Source organism: Dipodomys merriami, unplaced genomic scaffold, assembly GCF_024711535.1.
Source record: "Dipodomys merriami isolate MVZ:Mamm:240054 unplaced genomic scaffold, mDipMer1.0.p SCAF_15, whole genome shotgun sequence".
NCBI lineage: Eukaryota > Metazoa > Chordata > Mammalia > Rodentia > Heteromyidae > Dipodomys > Dipodomys merriami.
In genome coordinates, this window is record NW_027202826.1 from 7,554,538 (window position 1) to 7,576,084 (window position 21,547).

Genomic DNA, 21,547 nt, shown 5'->3' on the forward strand with positions numbered 1-21,547 from the left:
TCAAAACCTGGCCTTGAAAATCAAACTTCTGTCCCTTCAGTTGTCATCTACGCCTAGTTAAACTTGGATGGCCAGTTCATCTTCTTCTTGTATTCATTCCACAAAATTTCATATTACTTAATGCATAATGTACAGTATAATCAACAAAGGAAATGCAATTCCAATATGGCAGATGTACAGGTTTCCAAACATGCCCTTCTTCAGTATTAATTAATAGTTCCCATGCACATGCAAAACACATGCAAAGCACTGTGTCATTGGCTTAAACGGCAATTTGGCTTCTGCTATGTTCCACCAAATGGTCCAATTAGTTTGGTACTTTCATAATTATGTATAATTCGGTTTGCATTTATGCATGAAATGTTTATTTCCATAATTATAACAAGCACTTAAATTAATTACACTATAACCTCTTGATTCTATGGGCCAACTGTTGAGTCTTTTGTTAATATTTTAGACTCAGTTGCCTTTTTAAAAAAAAAAGATTGCCCCTCCTCCTTTGATGTGTTGTTTCTTAGCCTTGTTTGGAATCCTCTATGGGATATTCTCAGAATAATCTTATAGTTCTCTTTTATGAGGGAAACTTTGCATTTTAACAGTTGTCGGGAGATAGTTTCTTCCCTGTGAAATATCAGTTTTAATAACAGGAAAAGAAAAATGCCATGAATCTGCACTAAGCATATAAAGCTGAAGTCTCTGAGAGACTGATTAACATAGAGGCTCTACACAGGTTTTCCAGTAATTAGAGGACGCGCTTGCGTGGAGCCCTGACTGCTCTGGCCTTGAAGCCATTTCCCAGGGCAGCCAGCAATTATTACAGCCTGGAGTACACTTCTTATATTCCATGCCTCTAGCTATAGAAGCTGTTTTCAAATAAAGGTCTCTTAATTTCACAAAAAGTTAACATCACCCTGGATGAACAACACTTTCTTGCTAATACCACTGCAAGAGAGGGTCCTTGGGGAGAAGGGAATTGAAAATTCCTAATTTGTTGTTCATCCACCCGAAAAAAAGAAAGGTTAAGAACATTCCGATCTCTGATTACATGGACTGAGCAAAGGGCAGATCCTCCCTCAGTAATTCCGCTAACCACCTGCTCCTCCCACAACTACTTCTGGCAATTCTCTTCCCAGCATGGAGAGAGTGGGCACTTTCATTCTAGTCCCAATGAATTATAGAGTGCAGATAGAGTCTGGAAAGGATTTTATCTCTCTGCCCCCTTTTGCAGTATAGTAATTTGCACAGTGTTGATATGCAATAAATTGATTCATGTGATAGTGTATCACCGTAGCTATTGAGCTCTCTTTCTGGTGCAGCATTGTTTATATGGATACAGTAATTGCTGTGAGTGTAAGAATGCAGCATTATGAAAATGTAGCTTGCTCTAGTATATGATTGTTGTATACTGACAAAGTACTTAATAGAATTTTTGACTACATGGATAAACTCATAGAAACATAAGCCTTTCACTGTCTAATCAAACATATACTTCAAATGTAATTAATGAAATTTTAATTTAAATGACAAAAGAATAGAAGGTGCTAAGAAGTTGGTTTGGCTTTGGATCATCGCTCACCTCTGCGTTCTGTGCTGCTAAGTTCAATCATTTAACTTCACCAAACTGGCAAATCCAGTGTGGAACGTAGTCTCTTCTAAGCTGGGTGGACTAGGAAATTCATTTTAGAAAAGACAGGGAAAGGTAAAAGGAGGAGGAGAAAAATCAAAGGAGAATGTAGTTGAGAGAATGTAAAGACACACTCCCATTCTGACAGAAAATAGTCATCACTTGTTCTGAAGTTGAGCAAGCTGAGCTGTTTTGGCCAATATCACCAGTTCTGCTCACCCTCAGTGTAAAAGGCATATGGAAGCATCAGATGTGATTTTTTTTGTTTGGTTTTGTTTTTGGGGTTTTGCTTTGTTTTTGCTTTTTAGGGGATTAAATCATCCATTGCAAGGTGCACTGAACTCATGGATGCTTGATATCATAAGCCCAACTAACAAATACTTAAGAAAAATATTTACAAAAAACTAATTTCTGACTTATCCTATATTTAAAATTCAATTTGCATTTATTTTTGGCAGTACTTGGGTTTGAACTTGAGATCTTCCACTTACTAAGCAGGGAAGCTTAGTGACACACACACCTTATTTGCTGGTTCTTTCTTTTTTTATATTTTTTAATTGTAAAAATACTGTACAGAGGCATTACAGTTACATGAGCAAGGTAATGAGTACATTTCCTATCAAGCATTTTGGGAGGAGTCTTGCACTTATGCACGGACAGACCTGGACCATGATTCTCCTATTTATGCTTCTCACATAGCGGGGTTGACTGTTGTGCTACAGCATACACTCATATTTTGAGATGTGAGTCTTGTGCAGTTTTTGTCAGGACTGGTCTTTGACTGTGTTCTTTCTGATCTGTGCCTCTGAGTAGCTACGATTATAGATGTGAGACCCAGTAACCATATTGTTTTGATCGTATTATGTTATACACATGTGTGCCAGCTGAACTCGATTACTAATTTCCATCTATGTTTCTATGAGCATAAAATACACAGGGCTCCACACTGTGTGCTACGCTGATGACTACAGAGTTTCTATAAGGAGACCTCAGCTCTCATGCTAACTCCATAAGACCATGGTGAAGTTACTAACCTTTCTGTGCTTCAGCTCCTCTATCTAAGACCTCTGGTATCCACCGGAAGATGCTTCCAAGGAGACCATCCTTGAGGAAACACAGGATGCTCAGGCTGCATACATACAGGCCAGAACAGTGTTGCAGATGCTTGACTCATTGTCCCCACAATACATCTCAACTTCTGCCAAAGACATGCCACCTTTCAATATATCTAAAATTTTCACTTTATTACTTCAATGAAAAAATACTCTTATTTAACGAAAAAAAGAGAAAAAATCTTGGCCTGGCATCAGTGGCTCACGCCTGTAATCCTATCTACTCAGGAGGCTGAGATCTGAAGATCACGGTTCAAAGCCAGCCTGGGCAGGAATGTCCATGAGACTCTTACTTGCAATAAACCACTCAGAAAATTGGAAGTGGTGCTTTGGCTCAAGTGGTAGAGTGCTTGCTTTTAGCTGAAGAGCTGAGGGACAGTGCCCAGGCCCAAAGTTCAAGCCCCACAACCAACAAAATTAAAAATGACCTTGCTTTTAGGGAAGCTATTTACTTTGTGTAGGCACATTTTTACAAAATTAAGGGCAGGAAAGCACTCAGCAAATCAGCGATAGAGACTGAAAAAGTTTCTTTAAGACAACTGAGCTACAGTATGTATGTGCAGGAATTTAACCTTTTTGGGTGTGTGTGTCTTTTTGTAAAAAACAAACAAACATTGACTATGCTTCATCAAAACTGAGTGCAATAAAGCCAGGAGTAAGAAGGAAATGAGAGAGAAAAAGTGAGAGCTTTTATAGATAGATGGCAATTTATTATGTTTATTTCTATTTTCCATTCATCTCACAATTTTTTCTAGGCAAAAAGAAAACTAATCCTTCAATTTGAGAGTTGTTTTCTTTATTTTTAGTTCAAGAACTATGGCTTTTGCAGGCTAGTTAATATAGTGGCAGCTGTTACATTAAGTGCAATCTTTAATAAAGATCTGGTATTATTTATTTATTTATTTATTTATTGCACTGGTCCTGGGGCTTGAACTCAGGACCCAGACACTGTCCCTGAACTTTCGTCCAAGCTGTTTTGATGTTTATTTAGAGGTAAAGAGTCTCGCAGGCTTTCCTGCCTGGCCTGGCTTCAAACCACCATTCTCAGATCTCATCCTCCTGGGTATCTAGGATTACAGTTGAGAGCCACTGGCGCCCAGCAAGATTTGGTCTTTTTGAAAATAACTCTTGGGAGCCACATTAGGTACAACATGCTGCATAAACTTCAGACTTGAAAAGTTGGGCAGAGTGGATTACTTAAGTATAATTTACCACCCTGGTCATGATAAAGATTTCTTGGGAATATGACAGTGACAATTAGAATTTTGTCCTTCTAGATTAACATGGTCTAAATAGAACTTAAACTGTAGAACAGATATCAAAATTTCTTAATCTATGTCTGATCCTATTCTGCTCTCTACCTTTAAAAACAACAGGTCACTATCTTTTATTTTCATTGAAAAAAAATCATTACAGGTGCTCACACCTGTAATCTCAGTACTCAGGAGGTTGGGATCTGAGGATTGCAGTTGGAAGCCAGCCCAGGCAGGAAAGCTGGTGAGACTCTGAACTCCAATTACCCACCAAAAAGCTGGAAGTAGAGCTGTACTTGAATGGTAGAGTGTTAGCCTTGAGCAAAAACAGTTGAGGGACAATGCCTGGGCCCTGAGTTCAAGCCCCAGGCTGGTACAAAAAAAATGTATCCAGTGTTTATTATTCTTAGAGATCAAGGATTGGAATAAAACAAGGACAAGCTTTAGATGGAAAACACACCACTTGACTGCACTGGTGGTTAGAAGTGGACGAGACAAAATTCTCCCTCACTATTTTGTCAGGTCTTGATGTTTATATCTGATCAGATGACTTTATATACTAGTGGACATAATATTGGACACTACCAGTTGGACCAGCAAAAGATCCTATTACTCATGCTAGGGTTTGGACCTGGAATGTCCCCGCAACGCCCCTGTGTTAGAGGCAGGGAGGAAGCAACGCCTAGTCGTAGCGCTGGAGAGCTCAAATACACACCTTTCATCTTGCTGGCAGGTGTCTCCCATGCTTTCCACTGGCATAGTCTCATTTACACAGAGTTTTGCAGATAGGGTCGCTGCTGCAACTTCACTGTGAAACTATTCGCAAAGCCACTAATAAAAAGGTAACTCGTTCCATGCTATGGGAGATGACAGGCGCACCTGGGGATGAATGATGGGTAGAGAATTGTCATTTCTCTCCACAAGAATCGGGCTATCATCTACTCCTGCGGCTTGGCACCTGTGGCTTGTGAGCAATTACACCGTGGAAAGGCAACCCATTCAAAGCTGCCCTGCAGAGGAGTTTCAGGCTGCCGTCTTCCTTCCGTCTGTCTTTCCATGGCTTCTGGGGCATTCCGATACATATTTGAGATGTTTTAAAAATCAGCTTTAGTTCTCTCTTGAACATTGTCTCCAGTTGGGGGTTGAAAGATGATTTCATTAGCTCTGACTCTCAGATTGAGGGAGCAATGGGAGCAACAATCTCCCAGGGGATGAATGTTTTGGTTGTCCTGGAAACTTAAGTTTTGGTACAAATGATGTGATATTGATTCCGATTAGGAATTTTATTTGTCACTTAAAACAGGTCACCGCTGCAATTCTTTTTTTTTTAAGTTTTTTTATTGTGAAAATACCGTACAGAGGGATTACAATTACATGAGCAAGATAATGAGTACATTTCTTATCAAGCATTGTTGCCTCCTCCTTTACTATCCCTGCCTGCCCATCCGCCCCCCACCCCCCAAATGTGGTAAAGTTCGTTTTTCGACATAACTGTCTTGTACATCTCATTGTTGCAATGGGTCCACAGGCGGACCGGACCTGCTGCAATTCTTAAGTGAATCATTTCACTTGATCCTCATTGCAAAGCCGTGGTTGGCCTGCTTTGTATTTGAGAAAACGAATCCACCAAAACCACTATGGTATATGAAAATGTAAACACACACATTTTCATAAAAGTGTGCACTCTGTCAAATTACTGTCCATGAACTATAATAGCAATGATCTGATTCCCTAGCCCCAAGTAACCAGTGACTACTAAGTTAAGAATAAATAGCATGCCAGGGTAAGGAATCTGTCTGATTCTGATGCTGACTTTCTTCTCCAACTCTGGTTTCCAGTCATTTCTCAACTCAGTGTCCTTGACTAGGGCTCTAGAAATGTCTCAAGACATTTTTGGTGGCCATGAATTGGGGGTGTCACAGATAGAAGCCAGTGATGCTGCTGAACACCCTGATGTGGACCCAACAGTCCTCTAATTCCAAAGGGCCCAGGTGTCAGTCCTTTGGGACCACTTGAACACGAGACCATGCCTCTCATAGTGCCACGAGTCCAATCCCGTCCACCATTTTGTGGAGAACATAGGCTTCCCTATACTTAACAAAGAGGTAAGTCTCCCTGGCCTGTCTTTTAGAGGGAGGTAATATGCATGTGCTTCAAGCTCATGAACAAAAGCAGAGATGCCTGAGATGAATCTGAAGAGCAAGTCTGAAAGATAGGCGACCACACTGATGATGGGGACATGTGGGCAGCATGCCAGAATCTTCCCTGTCACGGCCCAGCTCTTAGCTGGGTTGCATGGTTTGTATATGGTAAAAAAAACAACCAGGGTAACTCTGGGCAACATGGGCTGTGGATGGTGGTTTACTATACTTGTTGAGCTGGCCTTTTCACTGTCTGAAACTATTTTATAGTGTCCTTTATTTTGCCAGTGGCTGGTTGCTATAGTTGGACCATGAATTTCCCTAAAGGTCTACGTATTAAAGGCTTGGTTGGTCCTTAGCTCATGGTACAATCAGGCATTGGTGGAACCTTCCTAGCGGGGAGGAAGTTAGGTCATTGGAGGCATGCTCTTGAAGGAGAGAGAGCAACCCCTGCCTCTCCCCGTCTCTGCTTTCTTTCTGGCTGCCTTGTTAAGCATCTTCCTTACCACAATCCACCCTACCATGTAGCACTATGCTGCGACAGGCCTGAAGACGCTGGGGCCAATCAGTCATGCTCGGAAATGCTAAACCAAAATAATTTTTTCCTCTCTTTAAGCTGATTTAGTGGGTGTTTTGTTATAGTAACAAAATCTGACTAACATACTGCTTCACTGGTTTCAGAAGTCAGTATTGCAAGGCAATGTTAGAAACACTTCATTATCTGTGCGAAATCCAGCAGGGATGGTAGGCAGCTCCGTGGAGTTCTATACCCGGGGACCCATCTTCGCAAACAATGCCACCTATAGTAGCATCTTTTCTTGCTTTTATAGACTCCCTGGGAACACAATCATGAAAAGGGCTCCTAAAATTTAAAGCCTTAGGCATTTATAAAAATGAACCTCATGTATGCAACGAGGACATTTTCTGCTGAATTTTTAAACACAGTTCATGGGGCATCCTAGAGTCAGACTGAGCTTCATGCCGAGATCCTTTTTTCCTTCTCTTCTCAAATAAGTTTAGTGCTGGCATGGCAGGTAACGAGGCCACTTTCACATGCACACAAGCAGGAGTTACTATCTCTGGCTGACATCATCTCCTACTGAGCCGAATATGGCAGAAGTGAAAAACATGGTTTGCAACTTCTGAGTAAGTTTTTTCTTTTCAGGAAGGAAGTAGAACAGGGGACAAAAATCAAATTGTGCCCATGCATGTTCTTAAATTTCTTTTGTAGATATGGATGATTCAGATTTTGAAGCTGTGGTAAGGATGCGTGGCGTTTTTTTGTGTGGCTTGGTGTGTGACATGCAGTAAAACCATTTTCTGATCACCATGCCCTCCTTTCTTGCTAAGCCTCAGTGAAAGGTCACCTGACACCCTGCAGTCAATTCTCTTTGAGCACCAGGGCTTGAAAGGAGAACCTGCCACAGAACACAAGTCCCTTTCTGTACCGCCTGGTCTCAGCAAGATGCCGTAAATAAAACATGGGTGATTAAAACACAAGCAGATAGATCTTTGGAGCTGATCTGGAAGAAATCTGGACAAACAAAGAATTGCTTCTGGGGGCATCCTAGCAGGACACAGCACGCTACTCAGTCTCCAGGGTCACCAATGCAGTGGCTCCCAGATGCAGGGGATACCCAGGGGCCGTGCTGCCACTTCCTGCCTGCTCCCTTGGGACTGGAGGTTTGCACAACTCAACACAGACACAGTGTCAACAGCTAACAGGATGCATGGTGTGCGGGCACGGCGGGTGTGGTTTACCAGAGTCTCATTTTACTGTAGGTAGCAGAAGGCAAGGCAGGATTTCAAGGCTCCTGATTCTTTCAAACAAATTTTAAGTGCTCCTGTCTAGAGCTAGAGGTCTTGTTTCAGTCTAGAATGCCCTTCTCTGCTCCCTCCTTTCTTCCTCCTCTTTTCCTCATCTGCCTCTCTTCTTCCTTCTTATCCTTTCTCTTCCTCTTTTCCTTTCTCTCTTCTCTTCTGCCTCCTCCTCTTCCTTTCCTCCTTTTCCTCTCTTGCTTCTCCTTCCATCTCTACCCGCTCTTTCTCCTTCTCTTCCCTTCCTCCTCCTCCTGTCATCTTCCTCCTTTCCTTCTTCCTCCTTCTCTTTCCTTCTTTATCCTCCCTTCCTTATCCTCCTCTTCTCTTTGTCCTTCTCCTCCTTTCCTCCATCTCCACCTTTCTTCCCCCTTCTTCTTTTCATTGCCTCTTCTAAGTAGCCTCGCCCTGTACTAGTTAAATCTACAAAAATATGATGCATTTTTCTCCCAGTTTTGCTCAAATCCTTTGTGTTACAACATTCAAGCGGTGACCTTATGTTCCTCCTTGCCTCAAAATGGGGACTCTTGCCTCTCCTGCCTCTCTGTTTTCTTATGAAAACCAAGTGAGTGAATGTCCATAAACACTAATATTTGGCACATATATAAAAAGTGATTAGCAAATGTGAGAGCAAATCAGGCTAAGACAAGGAATATTTAATAATCTCATCAAACGTCCCCCAGCCAATCTGGTACCCAGTGAAGCCTAGGCACGTCTGTTGGGCAGCTTTCTAAATAAAAAGGAGAAGCATCATAAAGTACAAAGCTCTGAGGTCTGTTGCTTCGTTTCCTAAATTGCTGGAGAGAGCTTCTCTGTGGGGTAGGCCATATTATGCTACATCAGAGGGCGGGGCAAAAAAACTATTTCTGTGCATCTTGGTGCTGGTTGCTTTTCCTGTTGATCATTCTCCAATAAGCAAAGTGAAATGAAAGGTCACCACACCTAGCTCCATGTCGTGACCTGGACCTGAAGAGGCACCATGTCCCATGTTGCCACCCCCAGCCCCAGTAAAGCACAAATGTTGGATGTAAGCATGGCTCATAAATAATGCCAGAATCAATCATATCTACATGGACAATGTCCTCTTTCTCTGCCTCCAGATCCCTTCATATTGCTTTCCACGTATTGTTTCAGAAACACTTACCTAGAATGGAAGTTTTAGGTAATGATGTAGAGAGATGCAAATCCTGCAGGACCCAGTCACTGGATGAGCCTGGTTGGAATTTGAATCACCTGCAAATGTCATTCCTTTAAATCCAGGTGGCTTGCTCACTGGCTGGACCTACCCAGAACAGGACGGGGGAGGGAGAGAGAGAGGTAAGCTAGACTTATTAAGTATCTCATTTTCATGGAGGAATTTTTTGTTTGTTTAGTGGCACTCTGTAACACATTTCCAAAAGCACCCAAATAGTTTAAATTTTTATAAGTTTTGCATGCATCGATCACTTCTCTTGAATAGCTAAGGAAGGAAGGGAGGGAGGGAGAGCTGAGGGGAAGTTTTCCTGTGACTGCAGTGTTTGTGACTGGATTAACATCTTCCTGCTGGAACTGCATGTCCTCTTAGCTCTCAGAAGGTCCCAGTTAGGCCTGACACATTGCCATCACAGCGCACAGACTCCCTGTAACAACCATATTAAGCTCCGTTGGTGCTGGGTGAGTTTGAAAGCAGGCTTCCCAACCACTGTGGGTGGATGGATTCCATTCCAGCCATTGCAAATTCCCACCGAAACACTGCGCTGCCTCCAAAAGCAGCCAGTTTTCATTTGTCAACTATTTTATAAACTTGATAGGCAAAGACCCACCCTGGCTGGATGGGAAGAATGATGCCTTCAACCCCACAGGTGAGGAAGTAAGTCAGGTCCAGAGAAACGGAGGAGACGTGGGAGTTCGGCTGAGCTTATACACTTAGAAGCCAGTATTTGGGGCGGTATGCAAGTGTATATACGTAGGTTAACTGAAAATACAGTAGATTCAAGGGAAAACTTAAATGGTGTAATTCCTTAAAAAGGCAAAGGCAAAGCTCAACAAAAATTTAACACAGGTACTTGAAAGGGGGAGGAGGTACACAACTACATAAAATATATTTTAGAAAGTCTTAAAAAAGAAACAAAAAAACCCTCAAGTACCCGGGCATGGGTGGCTCACACCTGTTATCCTAGCTTCTCAGGAGGTTGAGATCTGAGGATCACAGTTCAAAGCCAGCCTGGACAGGAAATTCTGTGAGACTCTTATCTCCAATAAATGACCAGAAAACTGGAAGTGGTGCTATGGCCAAGCGGTAGAGTGCTCGCCTTTATCTGAAGAGCTGAGGGACAGAGCCAAGGCCCAGAGTTCAAGCCCCATGACTGACAAAAAAAAAAACAAGTGTAGTTCAGATAATTCCTCTGACAGGGATTCTAAATAGGATGTAAAGAATACTACTCATGAAGCCACTCGGATTCATTCTAACACAGTAGTAGACATTATCCTTGCTTAGCTGATATTTCCTTTACATTATTATATTATTTGGGCACTGGGACCTAGGACAGAGGAATCCATATAATGAAAAATCCATTCTTCATCAAGATTCTCAGGCAAGGATCCCCCTCAAGCCAAGCCAAACTTCTCATTTGCTTGTTCCATTTTTGGGTCATCTTGTATTCAATGTCAGACCTTGCTGGTTCTTAGAATGCATACTTGAACAAGCTCTGATGATGCAGGAGAGGAAAACAATTAATTCAGTGCAAGAGTATATACTTAACACGTGCAAGGCCTTGAGTCCCATCCTTAGAGCATTATAAACAACAAACAAACAAAAAAGAGCAGGAGGTGATGAGTACTAGTGATGAGAATGGTGGGATCAGAGCAAGTCTTTTCAGGGAGAGCATTCACTGGAACCTTCATGATAGGAAGTCTGTGGGCCTCTGTGCAGACAGACCATGGCTGAGTTGGAAACACTTTGGCACAAAGAATAGGAAGAAGCCAAGTGCAACAGGGGCACAGTAGATAAGATACAAAAGAATAAAAAGTTGAGCAGGTACCAGGGCAGCAGAGGTTTTGAGAGCCAGAGGAAGGGGACAGGTTTGCATTTCCATACTCATCATGAAACTTTGCTTTATCCTTCTTTGGAGGAAATCAGTTCTCCTTATCTACTGTATATCTGCATAACATGTCTGAGAACTAACGGACATGCAAGATGGCTCATCATAGGGAAAAGCCCTGCAGGCGCTGCCAACTTGTTTTCTGTGTCCTCAGTCTCTCTTCAGGATGTCGCTACCTACACTCTCCATCGTTCCCTCCCTTCTGCTTCAGGCCCATATGTGTTCTGTTCTTCCATGGCCTTCACTCCCAGTCCAACATGCACCCAGGAAAAGCAGCTTGGTGTCTATTGCAGGAATGTCAAACATCCTGAAGATGCCATTTTGGAGTGGGGGTAGGGAGCAGAACTGAGGTAAGTTGGGTTTGCACCCTCCTCCTGGGCCACATCTCAAGCCTGTTTCCTTGGGGGAGGATTTCTTAGCTGGGGCGGGCCTTCATCTCACTCCAAACTCTTCATTGGCCACTGAGATGACAAATCTTGCTTTCCTACAATCCTTCCTTCAGTGGAGCCAGAGACTGCACCCAGCATGAGCAGTGGTTACTGGAAAACAAAAACTTCTGATTTCAAGTGTGTATTTCATGTTCCTCAAAATGTGATTTCAACTTAAAAAACTTACTTTGTGAGGATTCATTTACATTCTTTGAATTTTTTCACACAAAAAATATGATATGGATTATAATTATATAACCTATAGCTTAGACATATATATCCACACACATACACACATACACGGAGAGACAGCATGCTTTAGACCCTCCTCCTCTCTGCACACACGTCAAAGTACTTGTAATCTTGGATACCACTAGATTTAATTAATACGATCTGTGCCTGACACTTGCCATTTTCTTTGTAATGTCCATTATGTTTGCCTTTGCTTACAGTTGGGTTAATGCTTGTAACAGACTACTTGAAGTGTTTAACTTAAAACCAACTGGCCAGGAAGTGAACAAACTGAATAACTCTATGCAACCTATTCTGTTTTTTGAATGATTTATGATTGTTATATGAATAGTGTCAGGATATTTTCATTTCAATCTGAAAGATTTAAAGAAGATCAATGCATTAAAGCAAGAAAAGTATTTGGGGGGCATGTTTCATTTAGTATGCTAGTAACATAAGTAAATTATGAGTTGAATCAGGAGAATAAATTATTTTTAGGTACAATCAGAGAAAACAATATGTCAAAAAGGGGGTACAGGAAACAAACTAGAGTTCTTCACAATCATTAAAATATTACGATTATTATTATGACACAATAATGACTGTTTCAATGATAGAGTATAAGATTTTCACCTAAAAACAATTTGTCAGTCATTCCTACCCTTATAAGTATACCCTGGTGCCAATATGAGCAGTATGGGGAAGTGTATCCCAGTATGAACTACTAATTTTTTTCCATCTATGAATTTAAAAAACTCTGGTCATCCCTTCAAAGTCTCAGATCTATAGGCCTAGGTTCATTTGCATGCTAGCTATAATTTATTTCTAAACAGAGGCTATCCTCCAATACTCGGATGTTTCGTGACTTCTGATTTAAAAAAAATTCTGTTTACATTTCCAAAAGAAGTGGAGTTGGTATTTTTTAAGCCCTAAAAATCCCTTAAGCCTGCATGTTCAATATAAATTTGAGTGGGTTCAAATTTGCTGTAAGCAAATTGTCAAAAGCTTATTTCCTGGGCCACATCCCCATTTCTACTCTCACCCCATATATATATATATATATATATATATATATATATATATATATATATATATATAAAACCTTCTAGGCACATGGGAGAATTAACCAGTTGGCTCTGTGAAAGCACATGCAGTTACTCAAGATGAAGGAGCAGGGCTGGCTAGAGTCCCCTGTTTTGTGGTATGGGAGAGAGTGCTGCTTAGTTTTTGGTCTCATCAATCCAATCTACTTTGATCCTCACTCACCCTGGGAGGTCGGGAAGATGGTGGTAAGCAGAAGGCTATCGTTTCCACGTGGACACAAATGACTAAATCCGGGATCAACTTCTAGTTTATCAACGGCACAGAGCACAAAACCACAAGCAAAGCAGCTCTGTGTGATTGTCTGTGCATATATGATATATATCTATATATCTATATCTATATCTATCTATCTATCTATCTATCTATCTATCTATCTATCTATCTATCTATCTATCTATCTATCTATCTATCTATCTACCTATCTATCTATCTATCTATCTATCTTAAGGTGCTAATTAAGAGACTTTAAAGGATCCTTTTCCCACCCCAGATGTGTGGCTTATTTTGGGCTAACTTCCTAAGACTGAGGAAATGGAGATTTAATCAAAAGACCTTCCTATGAGTGCCTTGTCAGAGCACAAACATTTGAAATCCCAATGAAAATGCAGTTTAATGCACCCCGTTAAATTGCCTGAGAGGAAATAGTGGATACAGCTTTCTTCAAGCCTTTTCCCCTCAGGCCATTAACTAAGAAGCCGGTCACTAACTGCTGGTAACAACCCATTTTGGAGAGATGATTGCTATTATTGGCATTCTGTGGTTTATGGCAACATTTTGTTAAAGACGTTGGAAAGTGATAGTGCAGCTGGACTTGGGATTTCAGAGAAAGCCAATCCTTCCCATCGTGCTTAATGGCCATTTCAGTTCTGTCTTTTTCCTTTTCTTTTTCTCTTTTATTTTTTATTCCAATCTAAATGCAACGAGCTGAGCTGACTGTGATGCTGGGGTCTATTATCTGCCACATTTCTCGATGTTCTAAGAAATATGCTCAACACTGGAGTCAGCATTCAAATCAATGAAACAAAAATATAACATTTACTGTGAGTAAAACGGAATCATGCGGAAAAGGGCTGAATGAATGCTTGACTGAAACTGCATGTTAGAAGTCATTTCGCTTGCCACGAGCACTTTCTGGCTGACACAGCCACACATTATTCCCTCCTGGTGATTAATTGTTAGTGGGAGCAGGCATGTATACATTGCCAAATGGAGAATAATAGCCAAAGTTGTATTATTGATTTCCCATAACTCTACATGAACGTCTGAGACGGAGCGAGGGGCCTGCTTTGCAGGGCCTCCAGCCGTGTATGTGGTTCCACTCCAGTAATTCCACTGACTGAAAAGACAGTCCGAGGGGAGGGGACCTCGGGGAGAAGCAGCAGCCATCACACAATGAGAGAAAAGTTCTCAAAGTTTCACAAGTATTTCTCTATTTCACTTCAAATGGCAGAATCGGCAGAGGCCTGATAGCTAAAACAAAACAAAAAACTGTGATGTACACAATCAAGAGTGAACACAGATTACTCTTATATTATTTGATGGAAGAGTTTTCTTTTTTTTTTTTTTTGAGGGGGAGTGAGGTGCATGTGTCCTCACATATTTTAATTATAAAAAAAAAGAAAAGAAAAAGATCAGAAGCGCATATCATTAGTTCTGTTTCTTAGTGAACCTGACTTTTCTCAAGAAATTTACATCTTTCTCTCATTTTCTGTTAAGATTTCTTATCCTGTTTTCTCACCTAAAGAATTATAATGAGGTGGAGTGAATGAGATCTATTGGGAGAGCTGTGGACCCAGAGACTAAAGGTAAAAGGGTGATTGATGGTATGAAATTACCATAAAAGTACAATCAGGATCAGATTTTAAAATGAATTTTTAAGCAGCCTAAGAGATACTCTTTGATTTGCAGTCTGGTGGAATGGATCATGTCTCGTTCAGTGGATAAAGTTTCTCTCTGTGTGACTTGAGCTTTTTCTGATCTTTCTGACTGGAAGTAAAACGCAACCAAAGCCTAAAGAGGTTTTTAATGCAGAAAATATCAAACACGATATTCTTAATGCCAAAACCCTGCCCAAGCAGGTGAAGAGAAAAATAAATAGAATATTACTGTTTTATTGCATTGTGGCCTCCTCTCCTGGGCAAATAAGGTTAAAGCATATATTTTTCAATAGAGTGCATTTATTTACATATTTGGGAAAAAAACTGTTATCAGAGATTAATCTTTTGGGGGGGGGAGGGACAGAAAAATGCTCCAACTAAAATATTAAAGTAAAATCCACTTTGTGGTCTCTATTTCTCCGAATGGCTTAAGTGTAAATGCATTTTTCATTTCAGAATAATTTTCCATTTCAGGAAAAGTGGCCTGGGTACTAGTGAGGACTCCTGTAACCCAGATCATGCTGTATACCATTCTCAAGCTGAGGGTGGCCAAATTTAACTGACAAAATAGAGGGAGCCCAGTTCGACATGCATTTCAGCTTTAAACAATAAAACGCGTCTTAGTGTCTGGTGGCCACTCTGGTTACTGAAGCACCGTTGCTGCAACTGTCACAATTAAGGATCCAATTTAGGCGAACTGGATTTGAGACTTCCTCTGAATTTCCCTTGTTTTCTTCTTGTGTTTCCTTTCTGATCTAATAACTCAATCTGGGCGCCACATTACATTGGAGCGTGATGTTCTCAGTGGCTCCTTTGGTTTGTGACAGTTTCAGAGACTTTAAGGACACGGTGTCATGAGCACAGATAACTTATCAACCATCCAACAATGCTAAGAAACCCAAGGTAGATTTACTCAAAATCTAATTTTTAAAATTAATGAATTTTAAAAGCTGTTTCCCTTATAAATCATTTCATAGTCTATATGTCCATATATATATATATGAGAGACACATTTTCATTTTAATAAGGACAAAATTAAAATCAAATCTAGTAGCAACTTACAAATGTGTCCAAGCTCTCATTGGAACTGAAATACTATGTTGAACATTTTAGTTAGCATGGATTTTTGAATATAAAGACAATTACTAAAATACTTAACATACTTTCCTTTTACTGTTTCAACTTCCATTTCCTGTCTTTTCTACAGAATATTTGTGCTTTTAAGAAAAAAAAACTGTTGAAAGAGATTAAATTCAACATTTATTCACTCAAAATTTGTTCATTACAAAAACTGATTTTGTGAACTTGTTCATAGCTATTAGTACGAAGGTGTTTGGGCTTTATTTTTAGAAGTTTTAAAGGTTTATGTATTTTTCTTTAAAAACAGAACAAATGAAACAAAACAACAACAACAACAAAAATCCCCCCCAAACCCAAGGGAGTTGTGGGGGGTAATCAATCTAAAGGTTTTTGAAACTTGAAGCTTTCTAATTTCGATTATTTCATTAAGTCCAAATTCTCTGCTTTAAAACTGTTAAACATTATGGAAATCTTTAGCATTTCAGACAGTTGCTTCTTGTGACAGCTTCTATTTCTCCCCCTCTGCTGACAGTTCCTATAATGACTTTAATCATAGAGTCTGGAAACGGAACCGGCTATTGAATAGCAACAAACTCAATGGTCAATGTCTATGTCACTTTTCTGGGAGCAGGACTTTCTGAGCATCAAGGAGCTCATTCTCAGAGCCTCCTGGAAAAGTGCTAAGTGCATTAACTCTCTGTCAATCACATCTGTAAGACGCAGGCCAAATTATTATCATGTGGCTCAAGACATTCCATTGAAATGTATTTGTGTGGTATTCTTATCTGTGTACTGCATATAACTAATGATGATTGTTTATGGAAAGGTGCCTGTCCAATTATTTTTGAAGAAACACAAGAATGCTGAATGACTGGAAGCATCAGGTTTTTGCCAGAGAACGCCTCAGGTAAGAGGAGAATGGCTAGAGGCTATAAGGAATCACAAGAGACAAGTCAGAGTCGTAAATTGGGAAGCTGACATATCTCATCTAATATACTTGCTAACTAGGCCTTTAAAAACCTTGACATTTAACTAAGTTTGTGGAAAAGTTATGGGTTTTTGTCCTTTTCTGTGGGCTCTAGCTCATTAATAGGGGGAATTAGGGTGTTTATCACGGTTACCTGCATTAGCAGGACGGACGGGAGGGGTGTGTGTAAGGAGGCAGGAGGGCAGCTTGCAGCTGAGCAGCTGTTTACGCAGGCTGTGCCTGGTTCAAAGCCAAGTCAGTCAAAAATGATACTTCAAGTTATTTACCCTTTTGGTACTTCAGGGCTTGAAATGGCATGAAAGGAGCCTTTCATTTGGCAGAGGCATTTAAATAAAGCTTCCGAAAGGCTGGTGTCTTTGGGAGAAAGGCTGGTGTCTTTGGGAGAAGGCGGGAGATTCTTGGCTGAAATAAACAAGTTTCTGTGTGTGGGGGGGGGGGAGGTGTTTGAAAATAGAGCAAAGAAATGAAAACTTTCCCTGTGAATGTTGTCTACTTCAATATCTAATTGTGATCCAGTTCACATCACGGAAGGGCAGATGCCATGGCCAGTGACAATCTTTGGTGTCTTTTAAGTGGGTGTTTTGTGAACTTAACTTTACCATGCAATATATTTTTTAATTGCAAAAAACCCATACTAATAAAGAAGACAAAATATGGGTTACTTATAATCAGAAAAATGCCTCATTTCTCTAAAAGAAGACAGCAAAACACACTGTGTTCTTCTTGGATGGAGTATGAGACTGGAGTTTTTTTTTTTTTTTAACTATTTTATTACATGAATGTTGCAAAGAGCTTCATTAAACTGAAATGCTACCCTTCCAAAAAAAAGTGCTAACATTTTCTTTTTATTATTAAACAACTGTCTCCAAAATGAAATCAAATGATTTGTTTTAAAAATTGCATGGCTTCTGGAATCAATTTATTTGTAGTAAGTGGATGATAGAGGAATCCAAAGATACTTCAGAAAATGTTACGACCATCTAATAATTAATGTGTGGAGATTATTACTCAGAAGCCCTAAGATGCTATTAAGACTCTTCCCCCCCAAGTCATTAGAAGCCAGGTGAGTCTGTTTCCTTTATCACCACTTACTTATCAACTATAAAGATGCATCTCTTTTGAGATAGCTTTGGAAGATAAAAAGTCTTTGCCACTTGATTAAATCTTGACTTCTCATTGGCATTCTGTAACACAAATATTTACTGGTGTAAAAAAATGTTAGGCATTATTAAACATACCAAAATGCTGAGCTCATTATTGCATTGTTTGTGCCAGTTTTCTTCTTTTGTGATTATTCTAATCAACAGCATATCAAATTGGTATTCGCAAAGCATTTTGTAGGGATTTAGCCTAATATTATGTTCTTGGAAGGAAAAAATTGAAAACATGGTCCTAACCATTGGAAAAGTCCTATTTGTATATGGAAGGCAGTTATAATATGAACAGATGTGATAAGCATGTAGACACATGATATAACACTATACCTGGTAATAAATAAAGGCCTTTCACAATAAACAACAAAATGCTATTTTCTGTGTGTGTGGGGCGTTTGTTTTATAAGACAAAAAGGGTGCCAGCAGCAGTGCAGAGGAGGAAGCTGACTGGATGGAGAAACCAAGGAAGATCTACTTAAATGTCTGAGGCTATGTAGTGAGGTCCACATTGTCTATGGGTAATAGGTCAGAAGCCACAGGTTTGGGAAGGTGGTAGTTTGCCTGCCTTGGTGATTCATACATGGGTATAGACCTGTGGAGAGATCCTTACGTATCTGCACAACCCACTGCAAAGTAAGAGAGCAAACTACACCCAGTACTAGTGAACACAACAGCCAAAGAGCTGAGACAGACAGTGATAAGTCCTTAACAATGAGCATGGCATTACACCAAGGGATGCAAAGTGCACAGTATTCTCTGTATAAAAGGGAGACTGCCTAGGGCCGACTTTGGGCAAATATCTGAATGCCCTTATCCATGAGGTGATCTAACTGGTTCCAACCTCATCAGCTATCCTGAGGCAAAATTCACAGTGCCAAGTGACAAAATTCATAGCCTTCGCCCTATTCCACAAGAATGTGGTGAGAATTCAATGTGGCAACGTACAAAACATGGTGGAGGTAGAGAGTTGGGATTAAAAGGGTTCAGAGAGGCCATGTCTGCTGGTCTTCACTTCCTCTGGAAGTGACTGGACTGGAAGGCTACAGTTCAGCTGGGACATCTCTGGTCAGGCTGCATATGTTGTGTTAGTGTTAGTATCTCTGAAAGTGGGAAATGGATGCAGATGAAGTTCTTCCTAATTTAGGACTGGAAAATCAGAGTCCAAGAATGAGGTTTTAGATAATATGGAACAACTGACCTTGTTTAGCAATAGACAGAAAAGAAACTGAAGACTGAATGCAAGAGACATCTGCAGGAACCTCATACTGGCAGGACTTTTAAGTTGAGCTCTGCAGCCTGCAGGAAGGAAGGAACTCAAAGGTAGAGCATCTCAGGGCCTTGAGCTTCACAAGAGGCCTCTGAAGGACTCAGGCTGGAGCCCAACAACTCTAAGAGTATCCAGATCTAAGAGCCAATTGTAAGGTCTGCTGCACATTCCTCCATTCCATTCTGAAAGGGAGCATGAGGCCCAGTACCTCATCAACCATTACTTCCATCCAGAGAGAAACAAACCACTGTGAGCAGAGTAGCAGGTAACAGAGTGCTATCCACATTCCAGAGCTAGGCAATGCATGGATCCAGGATCCCGGATTCCAAAGGGGATGGTGATTCTATGGCATACCACCTTCCCTGACAAAATGTGCAGAATGAGTGAATGCATGCATGATGAATGACATGGTGGCTTTACCTCCCTCCATCTGTGACTTTGGGATTTGGCTACTGAAGCTCATGAATGAGTGGCAGGGCATAATCTCAGATGTCCAGGCTGACAGACACAGCAAAGCATCCCTACATGGCCAGATCACAAGTACACATCACTTACGCTCTTTGCTGGTGGCCTATTCCCGCACATTTCCCCGTAGGCCTCAAGGATGGACGGACCATTCTCTCTTTACTTCAAGTTGTCTCTGTGACTTTGTCTCATGAAAATGAGATGCCCTTCATTTCATTGCCATAAGGCATCTTCCTGATAGGTGATAGCTAATTACTCTTTCAAAACAGCATGCTATTCACATTGTTCTAATGTCCCTCCAGATCTAAAAGTCTGTGTCCATAGATCTAAATGACTGTGTGATTACTTCACAACATGCTCTGCCTGTGAGGATATTGGAATATTACAAGTGCGCTAATATTTGCCTCCTATCTAATAATGAACACCTGCATGTAAAATGGGAGCTTTAGTAGGAGACCTCAAGCACCAAAGGTGATCTTTCAGAAAAAAGACTGAGCCTTGATGAAGCCTTGTTCTATCACATACAGCCATGCTCTCTGGACATCCAAGAAACTTCTTCTGACCTCATTAGTGACACAGAATTCCTGGGCATTTACCTCTTGGCTGAAAAGTAGCAGTGTTTCTTCAGAGAAAACAACAGTAAGGAGAGAGAGAAAAAAAAAGAAGAGCAAAGAACAGGAGATGAGGACAAGAAATCAGAGTAGTGTGGAATAGCAGAAGAGAAATGAGAAGAAGCCAGAGAGAGAGAGTGGGGAGAGAGAGAGGAGAGGGGGGGGGAGAGAGAGAAAGTGAGAAAGAGGGGGGAGAGAGAGGGGGAGAGAGAGAGAGAGAGAGAGAGAGAGAGAGAGAAGGGAAGGGGGAGAGAAGAGAGAGGGGGAGAGGGAAAGGGAGGGAGGGAGGGAGGAGACAGAAATAGCAAGACTGCAGTGAGAAAAACACAGAGAGACAGAGAGTCAGAGTCAGAGACAGAGATGGGAGAGCAGAGAGAAGGCAAAATCACACAATAAGAAAATATTGAGAATATTCTACAGGTATCTGAGACAGCTTATCAGGCAAGTGGGGGTTAAGTTAAAGTTAGCTGAAATAGGGAGGAGCCATTGCTCCTTCCTAGGTAAGGAGAGATTGGAGGTCTAAATAAAAGACATGTAATGTATCTTTATGTATGTAATGTTGAATATTTCAACACATTTTGCTGTCATTTTTATCTGTCCAATTAGAGTTCTTGAAGCTTAAGTTATGCTAGCCTAGGAGCTTCATTTAATCTTTTTAAATTATAGTAATAATCATATTCTTTACCCACAATCAGTTTCTCTCAAGGTACAATGTATAGAAAACACCCCATCAAGGAAGTAGAAGTAATACAGCTTCAATTATAATTCATCACCATTTAATAACTTGAATTAGTCTCACAGACTTTCCTCCCTGGGAAGGCATTAAACCTCAATCCTCAGATCTCAGCCTCCTGAATAGCTAGGATTACGGGCGTGAGCCACCAGTGCAAGGCTTTAAAGTTATTTTTAAAATTATCTTTAGATCGTTGTGCAAAGGTGTTTTGGTTTGTGCAAACATTGCATCTTGATCAGTGTCACCTGTTTTGTCATTGCCAGAGCGATGTTGACCTAGCTGACTGAGTACACACACTTTGTCCTCCTGAGACAATGGTGGGGTCAAATCTAACGAGGCCATCAGATATAATTCTTATGACTTTGCGATCTCCCCTGGCAGCCACTCCTGCTTGTAGCTTTTAGAATTCATTCTCACTGATGACTAAACACTGGGGGCCTCTCATCACAAAAGGACACCGTGTAAACAATTACATCTCTAGAGGCTCTACCGGCCCCTGTCTATGTAATGTTGAATATTTCAACACATTTTGCTGTCATTTTTATCTGTTTATTCATTAGCCATCTGCAAAACCAAAGTGA

The 21,547-nt window shown here is 40.7% G+C and overlaps 1 protein-coding gene across 2 annotated transcripts in view; it reads right to left on the reverse strand.

Annotated features, from left to right (window-relative positions):
• Positions 1 to 21,547, reverse strand: part of Ttc29 (tetratricopeptide repeat domain 29) — a 478,601-nt gene that overhangs the window by 146,745 nt on the left and 310,309 nt on the right. The window contains exon 8 of one of the 2 annotated variants that reach the window (XM_070022169.1): positions 9,093 to 9,230. The gene's annotated coding sequence lies outside the window, so the exon portion shown is untranslated. Of the gene's footprint in view, positions 1 to 4,704; positions 4,722 to 9,092; positions 9,231 to 21,547 lie in introns of those variants that run through there. The other variant, XM_070022170.1, reaches the window with a different exon arrangement.